A 23,392-nucleotide genomic window follows, 5' to 3' on the forward strand; every position below is an offset into this window, starting at 1 on the left:
ACTATAAATCATAAACTAAGCATTTTTCAGCTGAAATAATGAATGTAGTCCTCTTAATTCTTGCTTCTAAAGCATACGCAAGCAGAAATTTCAATGTACAATGATGTTTTTAAAAAAACAGTCAAAATGTGCTCCACTCGGGCTGAAAACGCTTGTTTGGGACATGACATTAATGTTGACTATAAATCATAAACTAAGCATTTTTCAGCTGAAATAATGAATGTAGTCCTCTTAATTCTTGCTTCTAAAGCATACGCAAGCAGAAATTTCAATGTACAATGATGTTTTTAAAAAAACAGTCAAAATGTGCTCCACTCGGGCTGAAAACGCTTGTTTGGGACATTACATTAATGTTGACTATAAATCATAAACTAAGCATTTTTCAGCTGAAATAATGAATGTAGTCCTCTTAATTCTTGCTTCTAAAGCATACGCAAACAGAAATTTCAATGTACAATGATGTTTTTAAAAAAACGGTCAAAATGTGCTCCACTCGGGCTGAAAACGCTTGTTTGGGACATTACATTAATGTTGACTATAAATCATAAACTAAGCATTTTTCAGCTGAAATAATGAATGTAGTCCTCTTAATTCTTGCTTCTAAAGCATACACAAACAGAAATTTCAATGTACAATGATGTTTTTAAAAAAACGGTCAAAATGTGCTCCACTCGGGCTGAAAACGCTTGTTTGGAACATTTCATTAATGTTGACTATAAATCATAAACTAAGCATTTTTCAGCTGAAATAATGAATGTAGTCCTCTTAATTCTTGCTTCTAAAGCATACGCAAGCAGAAATTTCAATGTACAATGATGTTTTTAAAAAAAACAGTCAAAATGCGCTCCACTCGGGCTGAAAACGCTGTTGGGGACATTTCATTAATGTTGACTACAAATCAAAAACTAAGCATTTTTCAGCTGAAATAATGAATGTAGTCCTCTTAATTCTTGCTTCTAAAGCATACGCAAGCAGAAATTTCAATGTACAATGATGTTTTTAAAAAAAACTGTCAAAATGTGCTCCACTCGGGCTGAAAACGCTGTTGGGGACATTTCATTAATGTTGACTATAAATCATAAACTAAGCATTTTTCAGCTGAAATAATGAATGTAGTCCTCTTAATTCTTGCTTCTAAAGCATACGCAAGCAGAAATTTCAATGTACAATGATGTTTTTAAAAAAAACAGTCAAAATGTGCTCCACTCGGGCTGAAAACGCTGTTGGGGACATTTCATTAATGTTGACTATAAATCATAAACTAAGCATTTTTCAGCTGAAATAATGAATGTAGTCCTCTTAATTCTTGCTTCTAAAGCATACACAAACAGAAATTTCAATGTACAATGATGTTTTTAAAAAAACGGTCAAAATGTGCTCCACTCGGGCTGAAAACGCTTGTTTGGAACATTTCATTAATGTTGACTATAAATCATAAACTAAGCATTTTTCAGCTGAAATAATGAATGTAGTCCTCTTAATTCTCGCTTCTAAAGCATACGCAAGCAGAAATTTCAATGTACAATGATGTTTTTAAAAAAACAGTCAAAATGTGCTCCACTCGGGCTGAAAACGCTTGTTTGGAACATTTCATTATTATTGACTATAAATCATAAACTAAGCATTTTTCAGCTGAAATAATGAATGTAGTCCTCTTAATTCTTGCTTCTAAAGCATACGCAAGCAGAAATTTCAATGTACAATGATGTTTTTAAAAAAAACAGTCAAAATGTGCTCCACTCGGGCTGAAAACGCTGTTGGGGACATTTCATTAATGTTGACTATAAATCATAAACTAAGCATTTTTCAGCTGAAATAATGAATGTAGTCCTCTTAATTCTTGCTTCTAAAGCATACGCAAGCAGAAATTTCAATGTACAATGATGTTTTTAAAAAAACAGTCAAAATGTGCTCCACTCGGGCTGAAAACGCTTGTTTGGGACATTACATTAATGTTGACTATAAATCATAAACTAAGCATTTTTCAGCTGAAATAATGAATGTAGTCCTCTTAATTCTTGCTTCTAAAGCATACGCAAGCAGAAATTTCAATGTACAATGATGTTTTTAAAAAAAGGGTCAAAATGTGCTCCACTCGGGCTGAAAATGCTTGTTTGGGACATTACATTAATGTTGACTATAAATCATAAACTAAGCATTTTTCAGCTGAAATAATGAATGTAGTCCTCTTAATTCTTGCTTCTAAAGCATACGCAAGCAGAAATTTCAATGTACAATGATGTTTTTAAAAAAAGGGTCAAAATGTGCTCCACTCGGGCTGAAAACGCTTGTTTGGAACATTTCATTAATGTTGACTATAAATCATAAACTAAGCATTTTTCAGCTGAAATAATGAATGTAGTCCTCTTAATTCTCGCTTCTAAAGCATACGCAAGCAGAAATTTCAATGTACAATGATGTTTTTAAAAAAACAGTCAAAATGTGCTCCACTCGGGCTGAAAACGCTTGTTTGGGACATGACATTAATGTTAACTATAAATCATAAACTAAGCATTTTTCAGCTGAAATAATGAATGTAGTCCTCTTAATTCTTGCTTCTAAAGCATACGCAAGCAGAAATTTCAATGTACAATGATGTTTTTAAAAAAAGGGTCAAAATGTGCTCCACTCGGGCTGAAAACGCTTGTTTGGAACATTTCGTTAATGTTGACTATAAATCATAAACTAAGCATTTTTCAGCTGAAATAATGAATGTAGTCCTCTTAATTCTTGCTTCTAAAGCATACGCAAACAGAAATTTCAATGTACAATGATGTTTTTAAAAAAACGGTCAAAATGTGCTCCACTCGGGCTGAAAACGCTTGTTCGGAACATTTCCTTAATGTTGACTATAAATCATAAACTAAGCATTTTTCAGCTGAAATAATGAATGTAGTCCTCTTAATTCTTGCTTCTAAAGCATACGCAAGCAGAAATTTCAATGTACAATGATGTTTTTAAAAAAAACAGTCAAAATGCGCTCCACTCGGGCTGAAAACGCTGTTGGGGACATTTCATTAATGTTGACTATAAATCATAAACTAAGCATTTTTCAGCTGAAATAATGAATGTAGTCCTCTTAATTCTTGCTTCTAAAGCATACGCAAGCAGAAATTTCAATGTACAATGATGTTTTTAAAAAAACAGTCAAAATGTGCTCCACTCGGGCTGAAAACGCTTGTTTGGGACATTACATTAATGTTGACTATAAATCATAAACTAAGCATTTTTCAGCTGAAATAATGAATGTAGTCCTCTTAATTCTTGCTTCTAAAGCATACGCAAACAGAAATTTCAATGTACAATGATGTTTTTAAAAAAACGGTCAAAATGTGCTCCACTCGGGCTGAAAACGCTTGTTTGGGACATTACATTAATGTTGACTATAAATCATAAACTAAGCATTTTTCAGCTGAAATAATGAATGTAGTCCTCTTAATTCTTGCTTCTAAAGCATACACAAACAGAAATTTCAATGTACAATGATGTTTTTAAAAAAACGGTCAAAATGTGCTCCACTCGGGCTGAAAACGCTTGTTTGGAACATTTCATTAATGTTGACTATAAATCATAAACTAAGCATTTTTCAGCTGAAATAATGAATGTAGTCCTCTTAATTCTTGCTTCTAAAGCATACGCAAGCAGAAATTTCAATGTACAATGATGTTTTTAAAAAAAACAGTCAAAATGTGCTCCACTCGGGCTGAAAACGCTGTTGGGGACATTTCATTAATGTTGACTATAAATCATAAACTAAGCATTTTTCAGCTGAAATAATGAATGTAGTCCTCTTAATTCTTGCTTCTAAAGCATACACAAACAGAAATTTCAATGTACAATGATGTTTTTAAAAAAACGGTCAAAATGTGCTCCACTCGGGCTGAAAACGCTTGTTTGGAACATTTCATTAATGTTGACTATAAATCATAAACTAAGCATTTTTCAGCTGAAATAATGAATGTAGTCCTCTTAATTCTCGCTTCTAAAGCATACGCAAGCAGAAATTTCAATGTACAATGATGTTTTTAAAAAAACAGTCAAAATGTGCTCCACTCGGGCTGAAAACGCTTGTTTGGAACATTTCATTATTATTGACTATAAATCATAAACTAAGCATTTTTCAGCTGAAATAATGAATGTAGTCCTCTTAATTCTTGCTTCTAAAGCATACGCAAGCAGAAATTTCAATGTACAATGATGTTTTTAAAAAAAACAGTCAAAATGTGCTCCACTCGGGCTGAAAACGCTGTTGGGGACATTTCATTAATGTTGACTATAAATCATAAACTAAGCATTTTTCAGCTGAAATAATGAATGTAGTCCTCTTAATTCTTGCTTCTAAAGCATACGCAAGCAGAAATTTCAATGTACAATGATGTTTTTAAAAAAACAGTCAAAATGTGCTCCACTCGGGCTGAAAACGCTTGTTTGGGACATGACATTAATGTTGACTATAAATCATAAACTAAGCATTTTTCAGCTGAAATAATGAATGTAGTCCTCTTAATTCTTGCTTCTAAAGCATACGCAAGCAGAAATTTCAATGTACAATGATGTTTTTAAAAAAACAGTCAAAATGTGCTCCACTCGGGCTGAAAACGCTTGTTTGGGACATTACATTAATGTTGACTATAAATCATAAACTAAGCATTTTTCAGCTGAAATAATGAATGTAGTCCTCTTAATTCTTGCTTCTAAAGCATACGCAAACAGAAATTTCAATGTACAATGATGTTTTTAAAAAAACGGTCAAAATGTGCTCCACTCGGGCTGAAAACGCTTGTTTGGGACATTACATTAATGTTGACTATAAATCATAAACTAAGCATTTTTCAGCTGAAATAATGAATGTAGTCCTCTTAATTCTTGCTTCTAAAGCATACACAAACAGAAATTTCAATGTACAATGATGTTTTTAAAAAAACGGTCAAAATGTGCTCCACTCGGGCTGAAAACGCTTGTTTGGAACATTTCATTAATGTTGACTATAAATCATAAACTAAGCATTTTTCAGCTGAAATAATGAATGTAGTCCTCTTAATTCTTGCTTCTAAAGCATACGCAAGCAGAAATTTCAATGTACAATGATGTTTTTAAAAAAAACAGTCAAAATGCGCTCCACTCGGGCTGAAAACGCTGTTGGGGACATTTCATTAATGTTGACTACAAATCAAAAACTAAGCATTTTTCAGCTGAAATAATGAATGTAGTCCTCTTAATTCTTGCTTCTAAAGCATACGCAAGCAGAAATTTCAATGTACAATGATGTTTTTAAAAAAAACTGTCAAAATGTGCTCCACTCGGGCTGAAAACGCTGTTGGGGACATTTCATTAATGTTGACTATAAATCATAAACTAAGCATTTTTCAGCTGAAATAATGAATGTAGTCCTCTTAATTCTTGCTTCTAAAGCATACGCAAGCAGAAATTTCAATGTACAATGATGTTTTTAAAAAAAACAGTCAAAATGTGCTCCACTCGGGCTGAAAACGCTGTTGGGGACATTTCATTAATGTTGACTATAAATCATAAACTAAGCATTTTTCAGCTGAAATAATGAATGTAGTCCTCTTAATTCTTGCTTCTAAAGCATACGCAAGCAGAAATTTCAATGTACAATGATGTTTTTAAAAAAAGGGTCAAAATGTGCTCCACTCGGGCTGAAAACGCTTGTTTGGAACATTTCATTAATGTTGACTATAAATCATAAACTAAGCATTTTTCAGCTGAAATAATGAATGTAGTCCTCTTAATTCTCGCTTCTAAAGCATACGCAAGCAGAAATTTCAATGTACAATGATGTTTTTAAAAAAACAGTCAAAATGTGCTCCACTCGGGCTGAAAACGCTTGTTTGGGACATTGCATTAATGTTGACTATAAATCATAAACTAAGCATTTTTCAGCTGAAATAATGAATGTAGTCCTCTTAATTCTTGCTTCTAAAGCATACGCAAGCAGAAATTTCAATGTACAATGATGTTTTTAAAAAAACGGTCAAAATGTGCTCCACTCGGGCTGAAAACGCTTGTTTGGAACATTTCATTAATGTTGACTATAAATCATAAACTAAGCATTTTTCAGCTGAAATAATGAATGTAGTCCTCTTAATTCTTGCTTCTAAAGCATACGCAAGCAGAAATTTCAATGTACAATGATGTTTTTAAAAAAAACTGTCAAAATGTGCTCCACTCGGGCTGAAAACGCTGTTGGGGACATTTCATTAATGTTGACTATAAATCATAAACTAAGCATTTTTCAGCTGAAATAATGAATGTAGTCCTCTTAATTCTTGCTTCTAAAGCATACGCAAGCAGAAATTTCAATGTACAATGATGTTTTTAAAAAAACGGTCAAAATGTGCTCCACTCGGGCTGAAAACGCTTGTTCGGAACATTTCCTTAATGTTGACTATAAATCATAAACTAAGCATTTTTCAGCTGAAATAATGAATGTAGTCCTCTTAATTCTTGCTTCTAAAGCATACGCAAGCAGAAATTTCAATGTACAATGATGTTTTTAAAAAAAACAGTCAAAATGCGCTCCACTCGGGCTGAAAACGCTGTTGGGGACATTTCATTAATGTTGACTACAAATCAAAAACTAAGCATTTTTCAGCTGAAATAATGAATGTAGTCCTCTTAATTCTTGCTTCTAAAGCATACGCAAGCAGAAATTTCAATGTACAATGATGTTTTTAAAAAAACAGTCAAAATGTGCTCCACTCGGGCTGAAAACGCTGTTGGGGACATTTCATTAATGTTGACTATAAATCATAAACTAAGCATTTTTCAGCTGAAATAATGAATGTAGTCCTCTTAATTCTTGCTTCTAAAGCATACGCAAGCAGAAATTTCAATGTACAATGATGTTTTTAAAAAAACAGTCAAAATGTGCTCCACTCGGGCTGAAAACGCTTGTTTGGGACATTACATTAATGTTGACTATAAATCATAAACTAAGCATTTTTCAGCTGAAATAATGAATGTAGTCCTCTTAATTCTTGCTTCTAAAGCATACGCAAGCAGAAATTTCAATGTACAATGATGTTTTTAAAAAAAGGGTCAAAATGTGCTCCACTCGGGCTGAAAACGCTTGTTTGGAACATTTCATTAATGTTGACTATAAATCATAAACTAAGCATTTTTCAGCTGAAATAATGAATGTAGTCCTCTTAATTCTCGCTTCTAAAGCATACGCAAGCAGAAATTTCAATGTACAATGATGTTTTTAAAAAAACAGTCAAAATGTGCTCCACTCGGGCTGAAAACGCTTGTTTGGGACATGACATTAATGTTGACTATAAATCATAAACTAAGCATTTTTCAGCTGAAATAATGAATGTAGTCCTCTTAATTCTTGCTTCTAAAGCATACGCAAGCAGAAATTTCAATGTACAATGATGTTTTTAAAAAAAGGGTCAAAATGTGCTCCACTCGGGCTGAAAACGCTTGTTTGGAACATTTCATTAATGTTGACTATAAATCATAAACTAAGCATTTTTCAGCTGAAATAATGAATGTAGTCCTCTTAATTCTTGCTTCTAAAGCATACGCAAGCAGAAATTTCAATGTACAATGATGTTTTTAAAAAAAACAGTCAAAATGTGCTCCACTCGGGCTGAAAACGCTGTTGGGGACATTTCATTAATGTTGACTATAAATCATAAACTAAGCATTTTTCAGCTGAAATAATGAATGTAGTCCTCTTAATTCTTGCTTCTAAAGCATACGCAAACAGAAATTTCAATGTACAATGATGTTTTTAAAAAAACGGTCAAAATGTGCTCCACTCGGGCTGAAAACGCTTGTTTGGGACATTACATTAATGTTGACTATAAATCATAAACTAAGCATTTTTCAGCTGAAATAATGAATGTAGTCCTCTTAATTCTTGCTTCTAAAGCATACACAAACAGAAATTTCAATGTACAATGATGTTTTTAAAAAAAGGGTCAAAATGTGCTCCACTCGGGCTGAAAACGCTTGTTTGGAACATTTCATTAATGTTGACTATAAATCATAAACTAAGCATTTTTCAGCTGAAATAATGAATGTAGTCCTCTTAATTCTTGCTTCTAAAGCATACGCAAACAGAAATTTCAATGTACAATGATGTTTTTAAAAAAACGGTCAAAATGTGCTCCACTCGGGCTGAAAACGCTTGTTTGGGACATTACATTAATGTTAACTATAAATCATAAACTAAGCATTTTTCAGCTGAAATAATGAATGTAGTCCTCTTAATTCTTGCTTCTAAAGCATACGCAAGCAGAAATTTCAATGTACAATGATGTTTTTAAAAAAAACAGTCAAAATGTGCTCCACTCGGGCTGAAAACGCTGTTGGGGACATTTCATTAATGTTGACTACAAATCAAAAACTAAGCATTTTTCAGCTGAAATAATGAATGTAGTCCTCTTAATTCTTGCTTCTAAAGCATACGCAAGCAGAAATTTCAATGTACAATGATGTTTTTAAAAAAACAGTCAAAATGTGCTCCACTCGGGCTGAAAACGCTGTTGGGGACATTTCATTAATGTTGACTATAAATCATAAACTAAGCATTTTTCAGCTGAAATAATGAATGTAGTCCTCTTAATTCTTGCTTCTAAAGCATACGCAAGCAGAAATTTCAATGTACAATGATGTTTTTAAAAAAACAGTCAAAATGTGCTCCACTCGGGCTGAAAACGCTTGTTTGGGACATTACATTAATGTTGACTATAAATCATAAACTAAGCATTTTTCAGCTGAAATAATGAATGTAGTCCTCTTAATTCTTGCTTCTAAAGCATACGCAAACAGAAATTTCAATGTACAATGATGTTTTTAAAAAAACGGTCAAAATGTGCTCCACTCGGGCTGAAAACGCTTGTTCGGAACATTTCCTTAATGTTGACTATAAATCATAAACTAAGCATTTTTCAGCTGAAATAATGAATGTAGTCCTCTTAATTCTTGCTTCTAAAGCATACGCAAGCAGAAATTTCAATGTACAATGATGTTTTTAAAAAAACAGTCAAAATGTGCTCCACTCGGGCTGAAAACGCTTGTTTGGGACATTTCATTAATGTTGACTATAAATCATAAACTAAGCATTTTTCAGCTGAAATAATGAATGTAGTCCTCTTAATTCTTGCTTCTAAAGCATACACAAACAGAAATTTCAATGTACAATGATGTTTTTAAAAAAACGGTCAAAATGTGCTCCACTCGGGCTGAAAACGCTTGTTTGGAACATTTCATTAATGTTGACTATAAATCATAAACTAAGCATTTTTCAGCTGAAATAATGAATGTAGTCCTCTTACTTCTTGCTTCTAAAGCATACACAAACAGAAATTTCAATGTACAATGATGTTTTTAAAAAAACGGTCAAAATGTGCTCCACTCGGGCTGAAAACGCTTGTTTGGAACATTTCATTAATATTGACTATAAATCATAAACTAAGCATTTTTCAGCTGAAATAATGAATGTAGTCCTCTTAATTCTTGCTTCTAAAGCATACGCAAGCAGAAATTTCAATGTACAATGATGTTTTAAAAAAAAACAGTCAAAATGTGCTCCACTCGGGCTGAAAACGCTGTTGGGGACATTTCATTAATGTTGACTATAAATCATAAACTAAGCATTTTTCAGCTGAAATAATGAATGTAGTCCTCTTAATTCTTGCTTCTAAAGCATACGCAAACAGAAATTTCAATGTACAATGATGTTTTTAAAAAAACGGTCAAAATGTGCTCCACTCGGGCTGAAAACGCTTGTTTGGGACATTACATTAATGTTGACTATAAATCATAAACTAAGCATTTTTCAGCTGAAATAATGAATGTAGTCCTCTTAATTCTTGCTTCTAAAGCATACACAAACAGAAATTTCAATGTACAATGATGTTTTTAAAAAAAGGGTCAAAATGTGCTCCACTCGGGCTGAAAACGCTTGTTTGGAACATTTCATTAATGTTGACTATAAATCATAAACTAAGCATTTTTCAGCTGAAATAATGAATGTAGTCCTCTTAATTCTTGCTTCTAAAGCATACGCAAACAGAAATTTCAATGTACAATGATGTTTTTAAAAAAACGGTCAAAATGTGCTCCACTCGGGCTGAAAACGCTTGTTTGGGACATTACATTAATGTTGACTATAAATCATAAACTAAGCATTTTTCAGCTGAAATAATGAATGTAGTCCTCTTAATTCTTGCTTCTAAAGCATACGCAAGCAGAAATTTCAATGTACAATGATGTTTTTAAAAAAAACAGTCAAAATGTGCTCCACTCGGGCTGAAAACGCTGTTGGGGACATTTCATTAATGTTGACTACAAATCAAAAACTAAGCATTTTTCAGCTGAAATAATGAATGTAGTCCTCTTAATTCTTGCTTCTAAAGCATACGCAAGCAGAAATTTCAATGTACAATGATGTTTTTAAAAAAACAGTCAAAATGTGCTCCACTCGGGCTGAAAACGCTTGTTTGGGACATGACATTAATGTTAACTATAAATCATAAACTAAGCATTTTTCAGCTGAAATAATGAATGTAGTCCTCTTAATTCTTGCTTCTAAAGCATACGCAAGCAGAAATTTCAATGTACAATGATGTTTTTAAAAAAAACAGTCAAAATGTGCTCCACTCGGGCTGAAAACGCTGTTGGGGACATTTCATTAATGTTGACTATAAATCATAAACTAAGCATTTTTCAGCTGAAATAATGAATGTAGTCCTCTTAATTCTTGCTTCTAAAGCATACACAAACAGAAATTTCAATGTACAATGATGTTTTTAAAAAAACGGTCAAAATGTGCTCCACTCGGGCTGAAAACGCTTGTTTGGAACATTTCATTAATGTTGACTATAAATCATAAACTAAGCATTTTTCAGCTGAAATAATGAATGTAGTCCTCTTAATTCTCGCTTCTAAAGCATACGCAAGCAGAAATTTCAATGTACAATGATGTTTTTAAAAAAACAGTCAAAATGTGCTCCACTCGGGCTGAAAACGCTTGTTTGGGACATTTCATTAATGTTGACTATAAATCATAAACTAAGCATTTTTCAGCTGAAATAATGAATGTAGTCCTCTTAATTCTTGCTTCTAAAGCATACACAAACAGAAATTTCAATGTACAATGATGTTTTTAAAAAAACGGTCAAAATGTGCTCCACTCGGGCTGAAAACGCTTGTTTGGAACATTTCATTAATGTTGACTATAAATCATAAACTAAGCATTTTTCAGCTGAAATAATGAATGTAGTCCTCTTACTTCTTGCTTCTAAAGCATACACAAACAGAAATTTCAATGTACAATGATGTTTTTAAAAAAACGGTCAAAATGTGCTCCACTCGGGCTGAAAACGCTTGTTTGGAACATTTCATTAATATTGACTATAAATCATAAACTAAGCATTTTTCAGCTGAAATAATGAATGTAGTCCTCTTAATTCTTGCTTCTAAAGCATACGCAAGCAGAAATTTCAATGTACAATGATGTTTTAAAAAAAAACAGTCAAAATGTGCTCCACTCGGGCTGAAAACGCTGTTGGGGACATTTCATTAATGTTGACTATAAATCATAAACTAAGCATTTTTCAGCTGAAATAATGAATGTAGTCCTCTTAATTCTTGCTTCTAAAGCATACGCAAACAGAAATTTCAATGTACAATGATGTTTTTAAAAAAACGGTCAAAATGTGCTCCACTCGGGCTGAAAACGCTTGTTTGGGACATTACATTAATGTTGACTATAAATCATAAACTAAGCATTTTTCAGCTGAAATAATGAATGTAGTCCTCTTAATTCTTGCTTCTAAAGCATACACAAACAGAAATTTCAATGTACAATGATGTTTTTAAAAAAAGGGTCAAAATGTGCTCCACTCGGGCTGAAAACGCTTGTTTGGAACATTTCATTAATGTTGACTATAAATCATAAACTAAGCATTTTTCAGCTGAAATAATGAATGTAGTCCTCTTAATTCTTGCTTCTAAAGCATACGCAAACAGAAATTTCAATGTACAATGATGTTTTTAAAAAAACGGTCAAAATGTGCTCCACTCGGGCTGAAAACGCTTGTTTGGGACATTACATTAATGTTGACTATAAATCATAAACTAAGCATTTTTCAGCTGAAATAATGAATGTAGTCCTCTTAATTCTTGCTTCTAAAGCATACGCAAGCAGAAATTTCAATGTACAATGATGTTTTTAAAAAAAACAGTCAAAATGTGCTCCACTCGGGCTGAAAACGCTGTTGGGGACATTTCATTAATGTTGACTACAAATCAAAAACTAAGCATTTTTCAGCTGAAATAATGAATGTAGTCCTCTTAATTCTTGCTTCTAAAGCATACGCAAGCAGAAATTTCAATGTACAATGATGTTTTTAAAAAAACAGTCAAAATGTGCTCCACTCGGGCTGAAAACGCTTGTTTGGGACATGACATTAATGTTAACTATAAATCATAAACTAAGCATTTTTCAGCTGAAATAATGAATGTAGTCCTCTTAATTCTTGCTTCTAAAGCATACGCAAGCAGAAATTTCAATGTACAATGATGTTTTTAAAAAAAACAGTCAAAATGTGCTCCACTCGGGCTGAAAACGCTGTTGGGGACATTTCATTAATGTTGACTATAAATCATAAACTAAGCATTTTTCAGCTGAAATAATGAATGTAGTCCTCTTAATTCTTGCTTCTAAAGCATACACAAACAGAAATTTCAATGTACAATGATGTTTTTAAAAAAACGGTCAAAATGTGCTCCACTCGGGCTGAAAACGCTTGTTTGGAACATTTCATTAATGTTGACTATAAATCATAAACTAAGCATTTTTCAGCTGAAATAATGAATGTAGTCCTCTTAATTCTCGCTTCTAAAGCATACGCAAGCAGAAATTTCAATGTACAATGATGTTTTTAAAAAAACAGTCAAAATGTGCTCCACTCGGGCTGAAAACGCTTGTTTGGAACATTTCAATCAATCAATCAATCAAATTTTATTTATATAGCCCTAAATCACCGAAGTCTCAAAGGGCTTCACAGAATGAAAAGAGGTCATACAGAGACATCTTTTCAATGTAAGGTACACAACAGCATCCCCTGTCAAAGCTCCCAGAAGGGGAAGGAAAAACTCAAAAACCCCAATTTGGGGAAAATCAGAAACCTCCAGAAGGGACCACAGGTGGGAGGAGCCCCCTTCCAGGCCCACAGGTTGAAGTGGATGCTGCATGTACCGAACACAGAAACAATATAAATTACAGAAAACATATTGTGCTATATAGTGCAGTGATGTCTTGACAGCAGGCAAAGCCATTGGGCAGGAACCATCCCGCATTCCAGCCAGGTGGACCGCAGACGGCAAGACTCCTAACCCGTGATGGTCGACCAGCGCAGGACCCAATGGAGGCGGTCAAGTCAACCCTCACCATCTAGCTAGCCCCCTCTCCCGGCCGGAAGAGGGGGGCAGGAAAAAAGAAGAAAAGGAAGAAGGCTGCAGACAGGCTAATTTAACTAAATGCTTTTGAGTATAGATGTGTTTTTAGTCGGGATTTAAAGATTTCTACCGAGGTGGCTGCGCGAACTTCCATAGGTAGGGCATTCCATAGTACTGGCGCGCGAATGGAAAATGCCCTTGATCCCGCAGACTTCTTTTTAGCCCGTGGGGTCGATAGCAAACCGGCATTTTGTGATCGAAGTTGTCGGGACGGAACATAAGGTGATACTAAGTCGACGAGATAGGAAGGAGCTAAACCGTGTAAAATTTTATAAGTAATTAACAACACCTTAAAATCACATCTCACGTGTATTGGAAGCCAATGCAGGTCAGCTAGAATCGGAGTAATATGATCAAACTTTCTCGTCCTTGTCAATAGTCTCGCCGCTGCATTCTGTACACACTGCAGGCTTTTAATGTGAGACATGGGAAGGCCAGAAAACAAAATGTTGCAATAGTCTAGGCGCGACGTAACAAATGCATGAATTAATGTTTCTGCATCGCTAAGAGAAAGAATAGGGCGAATTTTAGCTATATTGCGGAGGTGAAAAAACGCCGTTCTTGTCATGTTATTAATATGTGTTCGAAAGGAGAGAGTTGAGTCAAATATCACGCCGAGATTTTTTGCAGAACTACTTTGGGAAATAATACAGTTTTCTAGGTTCAGCGTGGTATTCTTAAGCAGGTGCTGATGATGAGCAGGGCCAATAAATAACATCTCAGTTTTATTAGGGTTGAGAAGCAGAAAATTGGAAGACATCCATTGTTTAATCTCGGCGAGGCAAGCCTCCAGTTTACTGCACTTGCACGGATCCGTTATTTCTAAGGGCATATAGAGTTGGGTATCATCAGCATAGCAATGAAAACTAATAGCATGTTTACGTATAATATCGCCGAGAGGAATCATGTAGATGTTGAACAGTAAGGGGCCAAGTACTGACCCCTGCGGGACACCACATGAGACGGAGAAAGACTCAGAGATCGCGTCGCCATAAGAGACACTATGCGTCCTTCCCAGGATGTAAGATCTGAACCAAGAAAGTGCTGATCCCGAGATACCAACACATGATCTAAGACGTTCTATAAGAATATGATGATCAATAGTGTCAAATGCGGCACTAAGATCAAGCAGTAATAATATTGATGAGATGTTGGAATCCGAGGCTAAGAGAAGATCATTCGTCACTTTTACTAGGGCTGTCTCAGTTGAGTGGTTGGCCCTAAAACCTGACTGAAGGAGTTCAAATCTATTGTTGTCTATCATAAAATCACTAAGCTGTTGTGTTACAACTTTCTCGAGAATTTTGGCGATAAACGGAAGGTGTGACACTGGCCTATAGTTAGCGAGATCTTCAGGATCTAGGTGTGGTTTCTTAAGTAATGGTTGAATGACGGCCGTCTTAAAAGCTTCAGGTACAATGCCAGAGGAGAGTGACAGGTTGATAATATTCAAGACAGACGACCCCAAGATCGGGAACAGCTCTTTGACGAGTTTGCCTGGAAGCGGGTCGAGCATAAAGGACGTCGGCTTTGCTGCATTAACCAGTTGTGTAAGACACTCCAGGGATACTAAATCAAACTGGGACAGGGTAGCCAGACTTTCATGAACCTGATTGTCCGAACTAGCATCAACAATCACAGTTGAGGTGGTGAGCGGCGCTGCCTTTTTTATTTCTTCCCTTATTAGCTGAATCCGCTGAGTAAAGGATTGCATGAAATCGTGTGCTGAATGGAGGGAATTTTGATTAACCTGCTGCTGCTGTGTTAGCTGCGCTACCGTCTCAAATAAATACTTTGGGTTGTTTTTATTAAGACTAATCATTTTGGAAAAGTGATTAGTTTTTGCTAGCCTAAGAGCCTCTTTATATTTCAGCAAGCTATCGCACCAGGCCTGACGGAAAACCTCAAGTTTAGTTGTTCGCCATTTACGCTCAAGTTGTCTACTTAACAGTTTACACGTACGCGTTTCCTCCGTAAACCACGGAGTGCGCCGCTTCGGACGAGTTTTAAGTTTCAGCGGCGCAATAGAGTTTAGGGAATTTAGAAGAACCGAATTAAAATCATTCGCGAGCTTATCGACTGAGCCAGTGAAGGACGGAAAGGCAGCTGTTGCGGAAGGCAGTAATTCAGAAAGTGCAGCAGTCGTTGAAGAATTAATATCACGGCTCTTAAAGCCTTGGTTGTGGACAACAAGACCACACTGAGCTAGGACTTCAAATGTTATAAGATAATGATCAGACATAACGTTAGTATGTGGCAGAATTATGACGTTTGAGGCAGTTAGGCCACGGGTTAGCACTAAGTCTAAGATATTACCATTCCGGTGTGTTGCTGCTTTTATTATTTGTGTAAAACCAAATGCATCGATTATTGCTTGAAAAGCTACAGTAAGTGGCTCTGATGGGGAGTTCATATGAATATTGAAGTCACCCATAATTAATATATTATCTGTGTGAGTTATTAAGTCAGCCATAAGTTCAGGGAATTCATCTAAGAATCCAGAGTATGGGCCAGGAGGACGGTAAATAACTACCACATAAAATGGTGGTGAGGAGCTCGATCGCATAACGAGAGCCTCAAATGTCTTGAAAGTGTGACTCGTGCTCGTGCTAAGCCTAAGATCAGATTCCGAAATTAGGGCGACACCCCCCCCTTTTTTACAAGGACGGGCAACATGTGAGCCCACAAAGTTTGCGGGTGAGGCCTCATTTAATGGTAAGAATTCATTTGGTTTTAGCCAGGTTTCGCAGAGACCAAGCACGTTAAGATTTTGATCTGTAATAAGATCATTTACAAGAAGGGCTTTTGAAGCGAGTGACCTAATATTTATGAAGCCGAATTTAAACTGGGACATTTTTCCCGGACTATTCTGAGTCCTCGTGTTGGTAGTACTAATACCAACAAGATTTTTATGGCTGGGGCTTGCTCTATATTTTGAGTAATTAAAACCTCGTCGTGATGTTAGTAAAGTAGGAATTCGATTGTCGACGACTACAGCGCGCATATTGATATTAATATTTCGCCTAGGCACTTTGTCACTAGTCTTACTGATTAAAGAGGCAGGGCTGTTTTCCTTAATCAACACCACCTCAGCAGAAATCTTATCATTGGGGCATTCAGCATTAGGTATTGAAACAGTGTGTGGATTGCAGTGACCTAGACTAAGTATGCTATGTGTGTTGTAACAGTCCAGCCTAGTGCCGGTTAACTCTAGCCTTAACGACTCCACACCCGTTCTAGCAGGCTCGCTACTCGCCTGCGACCCGACATGCTCTAATGTGGGAAGTCATGGAAGGCTCAAACAGTAATCTATGTTTCTAGAAAGAGTGACAGCGCCTTTCCAGTTAGGGTGAAGGCCATCTGTCCTCAGCAGGTCGGGCCGGCCCCAGAAAGAGGGCCAATTATCTACAAACTGGAAACCCTGCTCTTTACAGAAACCAGCCATCCACCGGTTAACATTTCATTAATATTGACTATAAATCATAAACTAAGCATTTTTCAGCTGAAATAATGAATGTAGTCCTCTTAATTCTTGCTTCTAAAGCATACGCAAGCAGAAATTTCAATGTACAATGATGTTTTTAAAAAAAACAGTCAAAATGTGCTCCACTCGGGCTGAAAACGCTGTTGGGGACATTTCATTAATGTTGACTATAAATCATAAACTAAGCATTTTTCAGCTGAAATAATGAATGTAGTCCTCTTAATTCTTGCTTCTAAAGCATACGCAAACAGAAATTTCAATGTACAATGATGTTTTTAAAAAAACGGTCAAAATGTGCTCCACTCGGGCTGAAAACGCTTGTTTGGGACATTACATTAATGTTGACTATAAATCATAAACTAAGCATTTTTCAGCTGAAATAATGAATGTAGTCCTCTTAATTCTTGCTTCTAAAGCATACGCAAGCAGAAATTTCAATGTACAATGATGTTTTTAAAAAAAACAGTCAAAATGCGCTCCACTCGGGCTGAAAACGCTGTTGGGGACATTTCATTAATGTTGACTACAAATCAAAAACTAAGCATTTTTCAGCTGAAATAATGAATGTAGTCCTCTTAATTCTTGCTTCTAAAGCATACGCAAGCAGAAATTTCAATGTACAATGATGTTTTTAAAAAAACAGTCAAAATGTGCTCCACTCGGGCTGAAAACGCTGTTGGGGACATTTCATTAATGTTGACTATAAATCATAAACTAAGCATTTTTCAGCTGAAATAATGAATGTAGTCCTCTTAATTCTTGCTTCTAAAGCATACGCAAGCAGAAATTTCAATGTACAATGATGTTTTTAAAAAAACAGTCAAAATGTGCTCCACTCGGGCTGAAAACGCTTGTTTGGGACATTACATTAATGTTGACTATAAATCATAAACTAAGCATTTTTCAGCTGAAATAATGAATGTAGTCCTCTTAATTCTTGCTTCTAAAGCATACGCAAGCAGAAATTTCAATGTACAATGATGTTTTTAAAAAAAGGGTCAAAATGTGCTCCACTCGGGCTGAAAACGCTTGTTTGGAACATTTCATTAATGTTGACTATAAATCATAAACTAAGCGTTTTTCAGCTGAAATAATGAATGTAGTCCTCTTAATTCTCGCTTCTAAAGCATACGCAAGCAGAAATTTCAATGTACAATGATGTTTTTAAAAAAACAGTCAAAATGTGCTCCACTCGGGCTGAAAACGCTTGTTTGGGACATGACATTAATGTTGACTATAAATCATAAACTAAGCATTTTTCAGCTGAAATAATGAATGTAGTCCTCTTAATTCTTGCTTCTAAAGCATACGCAAGCAGAAATTTCAATGTACAATGATGTTTTTAAAAAAACAGTCAAAATGTGCTCCACTCGGGCTGAAATCGCTTGTTTGGGACATTACATTAATGTTGACTATAAATCATAAACTAAGCATTTTTCAGCTGAAATAATGAATGTAGTCCTCTTAATTCTTGCTTCTAAAGCATACGCAAACAGAAATTTCAATGTACAATGATGTTTTTAAAAAAACGGTCAAAATGTGCTCCACTCGGGCTGAAAACGCTTGTTTGGGACATTACATTAATGTTGACTATAAATCATAAACTAAGCATTTTTCAGCTGAAATAATGAATGTAGTCCTCTTAATTCTTGCTTCTAAAGCATACACAAACAGAAATTTCAATGTACAATGATGTTTTTAAAAAAACGGTCAAAATGTGCTCCACTCGGGCTGAAAACGCTTGTTTGGAACATTTCATTAATGTTGACTATAAATCATAAACTAAGCATTTTTCAGCTGAAATAATGAATGTAGTCCTCTTAATTCTTGCTTCTAAAGCATACGCAAGCAGAAATTTCAATGTACAATGATGTTTTTAAAAAAAACAGTCAAAATGTGCTCCACTCGGGCTGAAAACGCTGTTGGGGACATTTCATTAATGTTGACTATAAATCATAAACTAAGCATTTTTCAGCTGAAATAATGAATGTAGTCCTCTTAATTCTTGCTTCTAAAGCATACGCAAACAGAAATTTCAATGTACAATGATGTTTTTAAAAAAACGGTCAAAATGTGCTCCACTCGGGCTGAAAACGCTTGTTTGGGACATTACATTAATGTTGACTATAAATCATAAACTAAGCATTTTTCAGCTGAAATAATGAATGTAGTCCTCTTAATTCTTGCTTCTAAAGCATACACAAACAGAAATTTCAATGTACAATGATGTTTTTAAAAAAACGGTCAAAATGTGCTCCACTCGGGCTGAAAACGCTTGTTTGGAACATTTCATTAATGTTGACTATAAATCATAAACTAAGCATTTTTCAGCTGAAATAATGAATGTAGTCCTCTTAATTCTTGCTTCTAAAGCATACGCAAGCAGAAATTTCAATGTACAATGATGTTTTTAAAAAAAACTGTCAAAATGTGCTCCACTCGGGCTGAAAACGCTGTTGGGGACATTTCATTAATGTTGACTATAAATCATAAACTAAGCATTTTTCAGCTGAAATAATGAATGTAGTCCTCTTAATTCTTGCTTCTAAAGCATACGCAAGCAGAAATTTCAATGTACAATGATGTTTTTAAAAAAACGGTCAAAATGTGCTCCACTCGGGCTGAAAACGCTTGTTCGGAACATTTCCTTAATGTTGACTATAAATCATAAACTAAGCATTTTTCAGCTGAAATAATGAATGTAGTCCTCTTAATTCTTGCTTCTAAAGCATACGCAAGCAGAAATTTCAATGTACAATGATGTTTTTAAAAAAAACAGTCAAAATGCGCTCCACTCGGGCTGAAAACGCTGTTGGGGACATTTCATTAATGTTGACTACAAATCAAAAACTAAGCATTTTTCAGCTGAAATAATGAATGTAGTCCTCTTAATTCTTGCTTCTAAAGCATACGCAAGCAGAAATTTCAATGTACAATGATGTTTTTAAAAAAACAGTCAAAATGTGCTCCACTCGGGCTGAAAACGCTGTTGGGGACATTTCATTAATGTTGACTATAAATCATAAACTAAGCATTTTTCAGCTGAAATAATGAATGTAGTCCTCTTAATTCTTGCTTCTAAAGCATACGCAAGCAGAAATTTCAATGTACAATGATGTTTTTAAAAAAACAGTCAAAATGTGCTCCACTCGGGCTGAAAACGCTTGTTTGGGACATTACATTAATGTTGACTATAAATCATAAACTAAGCATTTTTCAGCTGAAATAATGAATGTAGTCCTCTTAATTCTTGCTTCTAAAGCATACGCAAGCAGAAATTTCAATGTACAATGATGTTTTTAAAAAAAGGGTCAAAATGTGCTCCACTCGGGCTGAAAACGCTTGTTTGGAACATTTCATTAATGTTGACTATAAATCATAAACTAAGCATTTTTCAGCTGAAATAATGAATGTAGTCCTCTTAATTCTCGCTTCTAAAGCATACGCAAGCAGAAATTTCAATGTACAATGATGTTTTTTAAAAAACAGTCAAAATGTGCTCCACTCGGGCTGAAAACGCTTGTTTGGGACATTACATTAATGTTGACTATAAATCATAAACTAAGCATTTTTCAGCTGAAATAATGAATGTAGTCCTCTTAATTCTTGCTTCTAAAGCATACGCAAGCAGAAATTTCAATGTACAATGATGTTTTTAAAAAAAGGGTCAAAATGTGCTCCACTCGGGCTGAAAACGCTTGTTTGGAACATTTCATTAATGTTGACTATAAATCATAAACTAAGCATTTTTCAGCTGAAATAATGAATGTAGTCCTCTTAATTCTCGCTTCTAAAGCATACGCAAGCAGAAATTTCAATGTACAATGATGTTTTTTAAAAAACAGTCAAAATGTGCTCCACTCGGGCTGAAAACGCTTGTTTGGGACATTACATTAATGTTGACTATAAATCATAAACTAAGCATTTTTCAGCTGAAATAATGAATGTAGTCCTCTTAATTCTTGCTTCTAAAGCATACGCAAGCAGAAATGTCAATGTACAATGATGTTTTTAAAAAAAACAGTCAAAATGCGCTCCACTCGGGCTGAAAACGCTGTTGGGGACATTTCATTAATGTTGACTACAAATCAAAAACTAAGCATTTTTCAGCTGAAATAATGAATGTAGTCCTCTTAATTCTTGCTTCTAAAGCATACACAAGCAGAAATTTCAATGTACAATGATGTTTTTAAAAAAACAGTCAAAATGTGCTCCACTCGGGCTGAAAACGCTGTTGGGGACATTTCATTAATGTTGACTATAAATCATAAACTAAGCATTTTTCAGCTGAAATAATGAATGTAGTCCTCTTAATTCTTGCTTCTAAAGCATACGCAAGCAGAAATTTCAATGTACAATGATGTTTTTAAAAAAACAGTTAAAATGTGCTCCACTCGGGCTGAAAACGCTTGTTTGGGACATGACATTAATGTTGACTATAAATCATAAACTAAGCATTTTTCAGCTGAAATAATGAATGTAGTCCTCTTAATTCTTGCTTCTAAAGCATACGCAAGCAGAAATTTCAATGTACAATGATGTTTTTAAAAAAAGGGTCAAAATGTGCTCCACTCGGGCTGAAAACGCTTGTTTGGAACATTTCATTAATGTTGACTATAAATCATAAACTAAGCATTTTTCAGCTGAAATAATGAATGTAGTCCTCTTAATTCTCGCTTCTAAAGCATACGCAAGCAGAAATTTCAATGTACAATGATGTTTTTAAAAAAACAGTCAAAATGTGCTCCACTCGGGCTGAAAACGCTTGTTTGGGACATGACATTAATGTTAACTATAAATCATAAACTAAGCATTTTTCAGCTGAAATAATGAATGTAGTCCTCTTAATTCTTGCTTCTAAAGCATACGCAAGCAGAAATTTCAATGTACAATGATGTTTTTAAAAAAACAGTCAAAATGTGCTCCACTCGGGCTGAAAACGCTTGTTTGGGACATGACATTAATGTTGACTATAAATCATAAACTAAGCATTTTTCAGCTGAAATAATGAATGTAGTCCTCTTAATTCTTGCTTCTAAAGCATACGCAAGCAGAAATTTCAATGTACAATGATGTTTTTAAAAAAACAGTCAAAATGTGCTCCACTCGGGCTGAAAACGCTTGTTTGGGACATTACATTAATGTTGACTATAAATCATAAACTAAGCATTTTTCAGCTGAAATAATGAATGTAGTCCTCTTAATTCTTGCTTCTAAAGCATACGCAAACAGAAATTTCAATGTACAATGATGTTTTTAAAAAAACGGTCAAAATGTGCTCCACTCGGGCTGAAAACGCTTGTTTGGGACATGACATTAATGTTGACTATAAATCATAAACTAAGCATTTTTCAGCTGAAATAATGAATGTAGTCCTCTTAATTCTTGCTTCTAAAGCATACGCAAGCAGAAATTTCAATGTACAATGATGTTTTTAAAAAAAGGGTCAAAATGTGCTCCACTCGGGCTGAAAACGCTTGTTTGGAACATTTCATTAATGTTGACTATAAATCATAAACTAAGCATTTTTCAGCTGAAATAATGAATGTAGTCCTCTTAATTCTTGCTTCTAAAGCATACGCAAGCAGAAATTTCAATGTACAATGATGTTTTTAAAAAAACAGTAAAAATGTGCTCCACTCGGGCTGAAAACGCTTGTTTGGGACATGACATTAATGTTGACTATAAATCATAAACTAAGCATTTTTCAGCTGAAATAATGAATGTAGTCCTCTTAATTCTTGCTTCTAAAGCATACGCAAACAGAAATTTCAATGTACAATGATGTTTTTAAAAAAACGGTCAAAATGTGCTCCACTCGGGCTGAAAACGCTTGTTTGGGACATTACATTAATGTTGACTATAAATCATAAACTAAGCATTTTTCAGCTGAAATAATGAATGTAGTCCTCTTAATTCTTGCTTCTAAAGCATACACAAACAGAAATTTCAATGTACAATGATGTTTTTAAAAAAACGGTCAAAATGTGCTCCACTCGGGCTGAAAACGCTTGTTTGGAACATTTCATTAATGTTGACTATAAATCATAAACTAAGCATTTTTCAGCTGAAATAATGAATGTAATCCTCTTAATTCTTGCTTCTAAAGCATACGCAAGCAGAAATTTCAATGTACAATGATGTTTTTAAAAAAAACAGTCAAAATGTGCTCCACTCGGGCTGAAAACGCTGTTGGGGACATTTCATTAATGTTGACTATAAATCATAAACTAAGAATTTTTCAGCTGAAATAATGAATGTAGTCCTCTTAATTCTTGCTTCTAAAGCATACGCAAACAGAAATTTCAATGTACAATGATGTTTTTAAAAAAACGGTCAAAATGTGCTCCACTCGGGCTGAAAACGCTTGTTTGGGACATTACATTAATGTTGACTATAAATCATAAA

This window comes from Hippichthys cyanospilos, unplaced genomic scaffold, assembly GCF_059441005.1.
Source record: "Hippichthys cyanospilos isolate Australia breed blue-spotted pipefish unplaced genomic scaffold, RoL_Hcya_1.0 HiC_scaffold_28, whole genome shotgun sequence".
Lineage (NCBI taxonomy): Eukaryota > Metazoa > Chordata > Actinopteri > Syngnathiformes > Syngnathidae > Hippichthys > Hippichthys cyanospilos.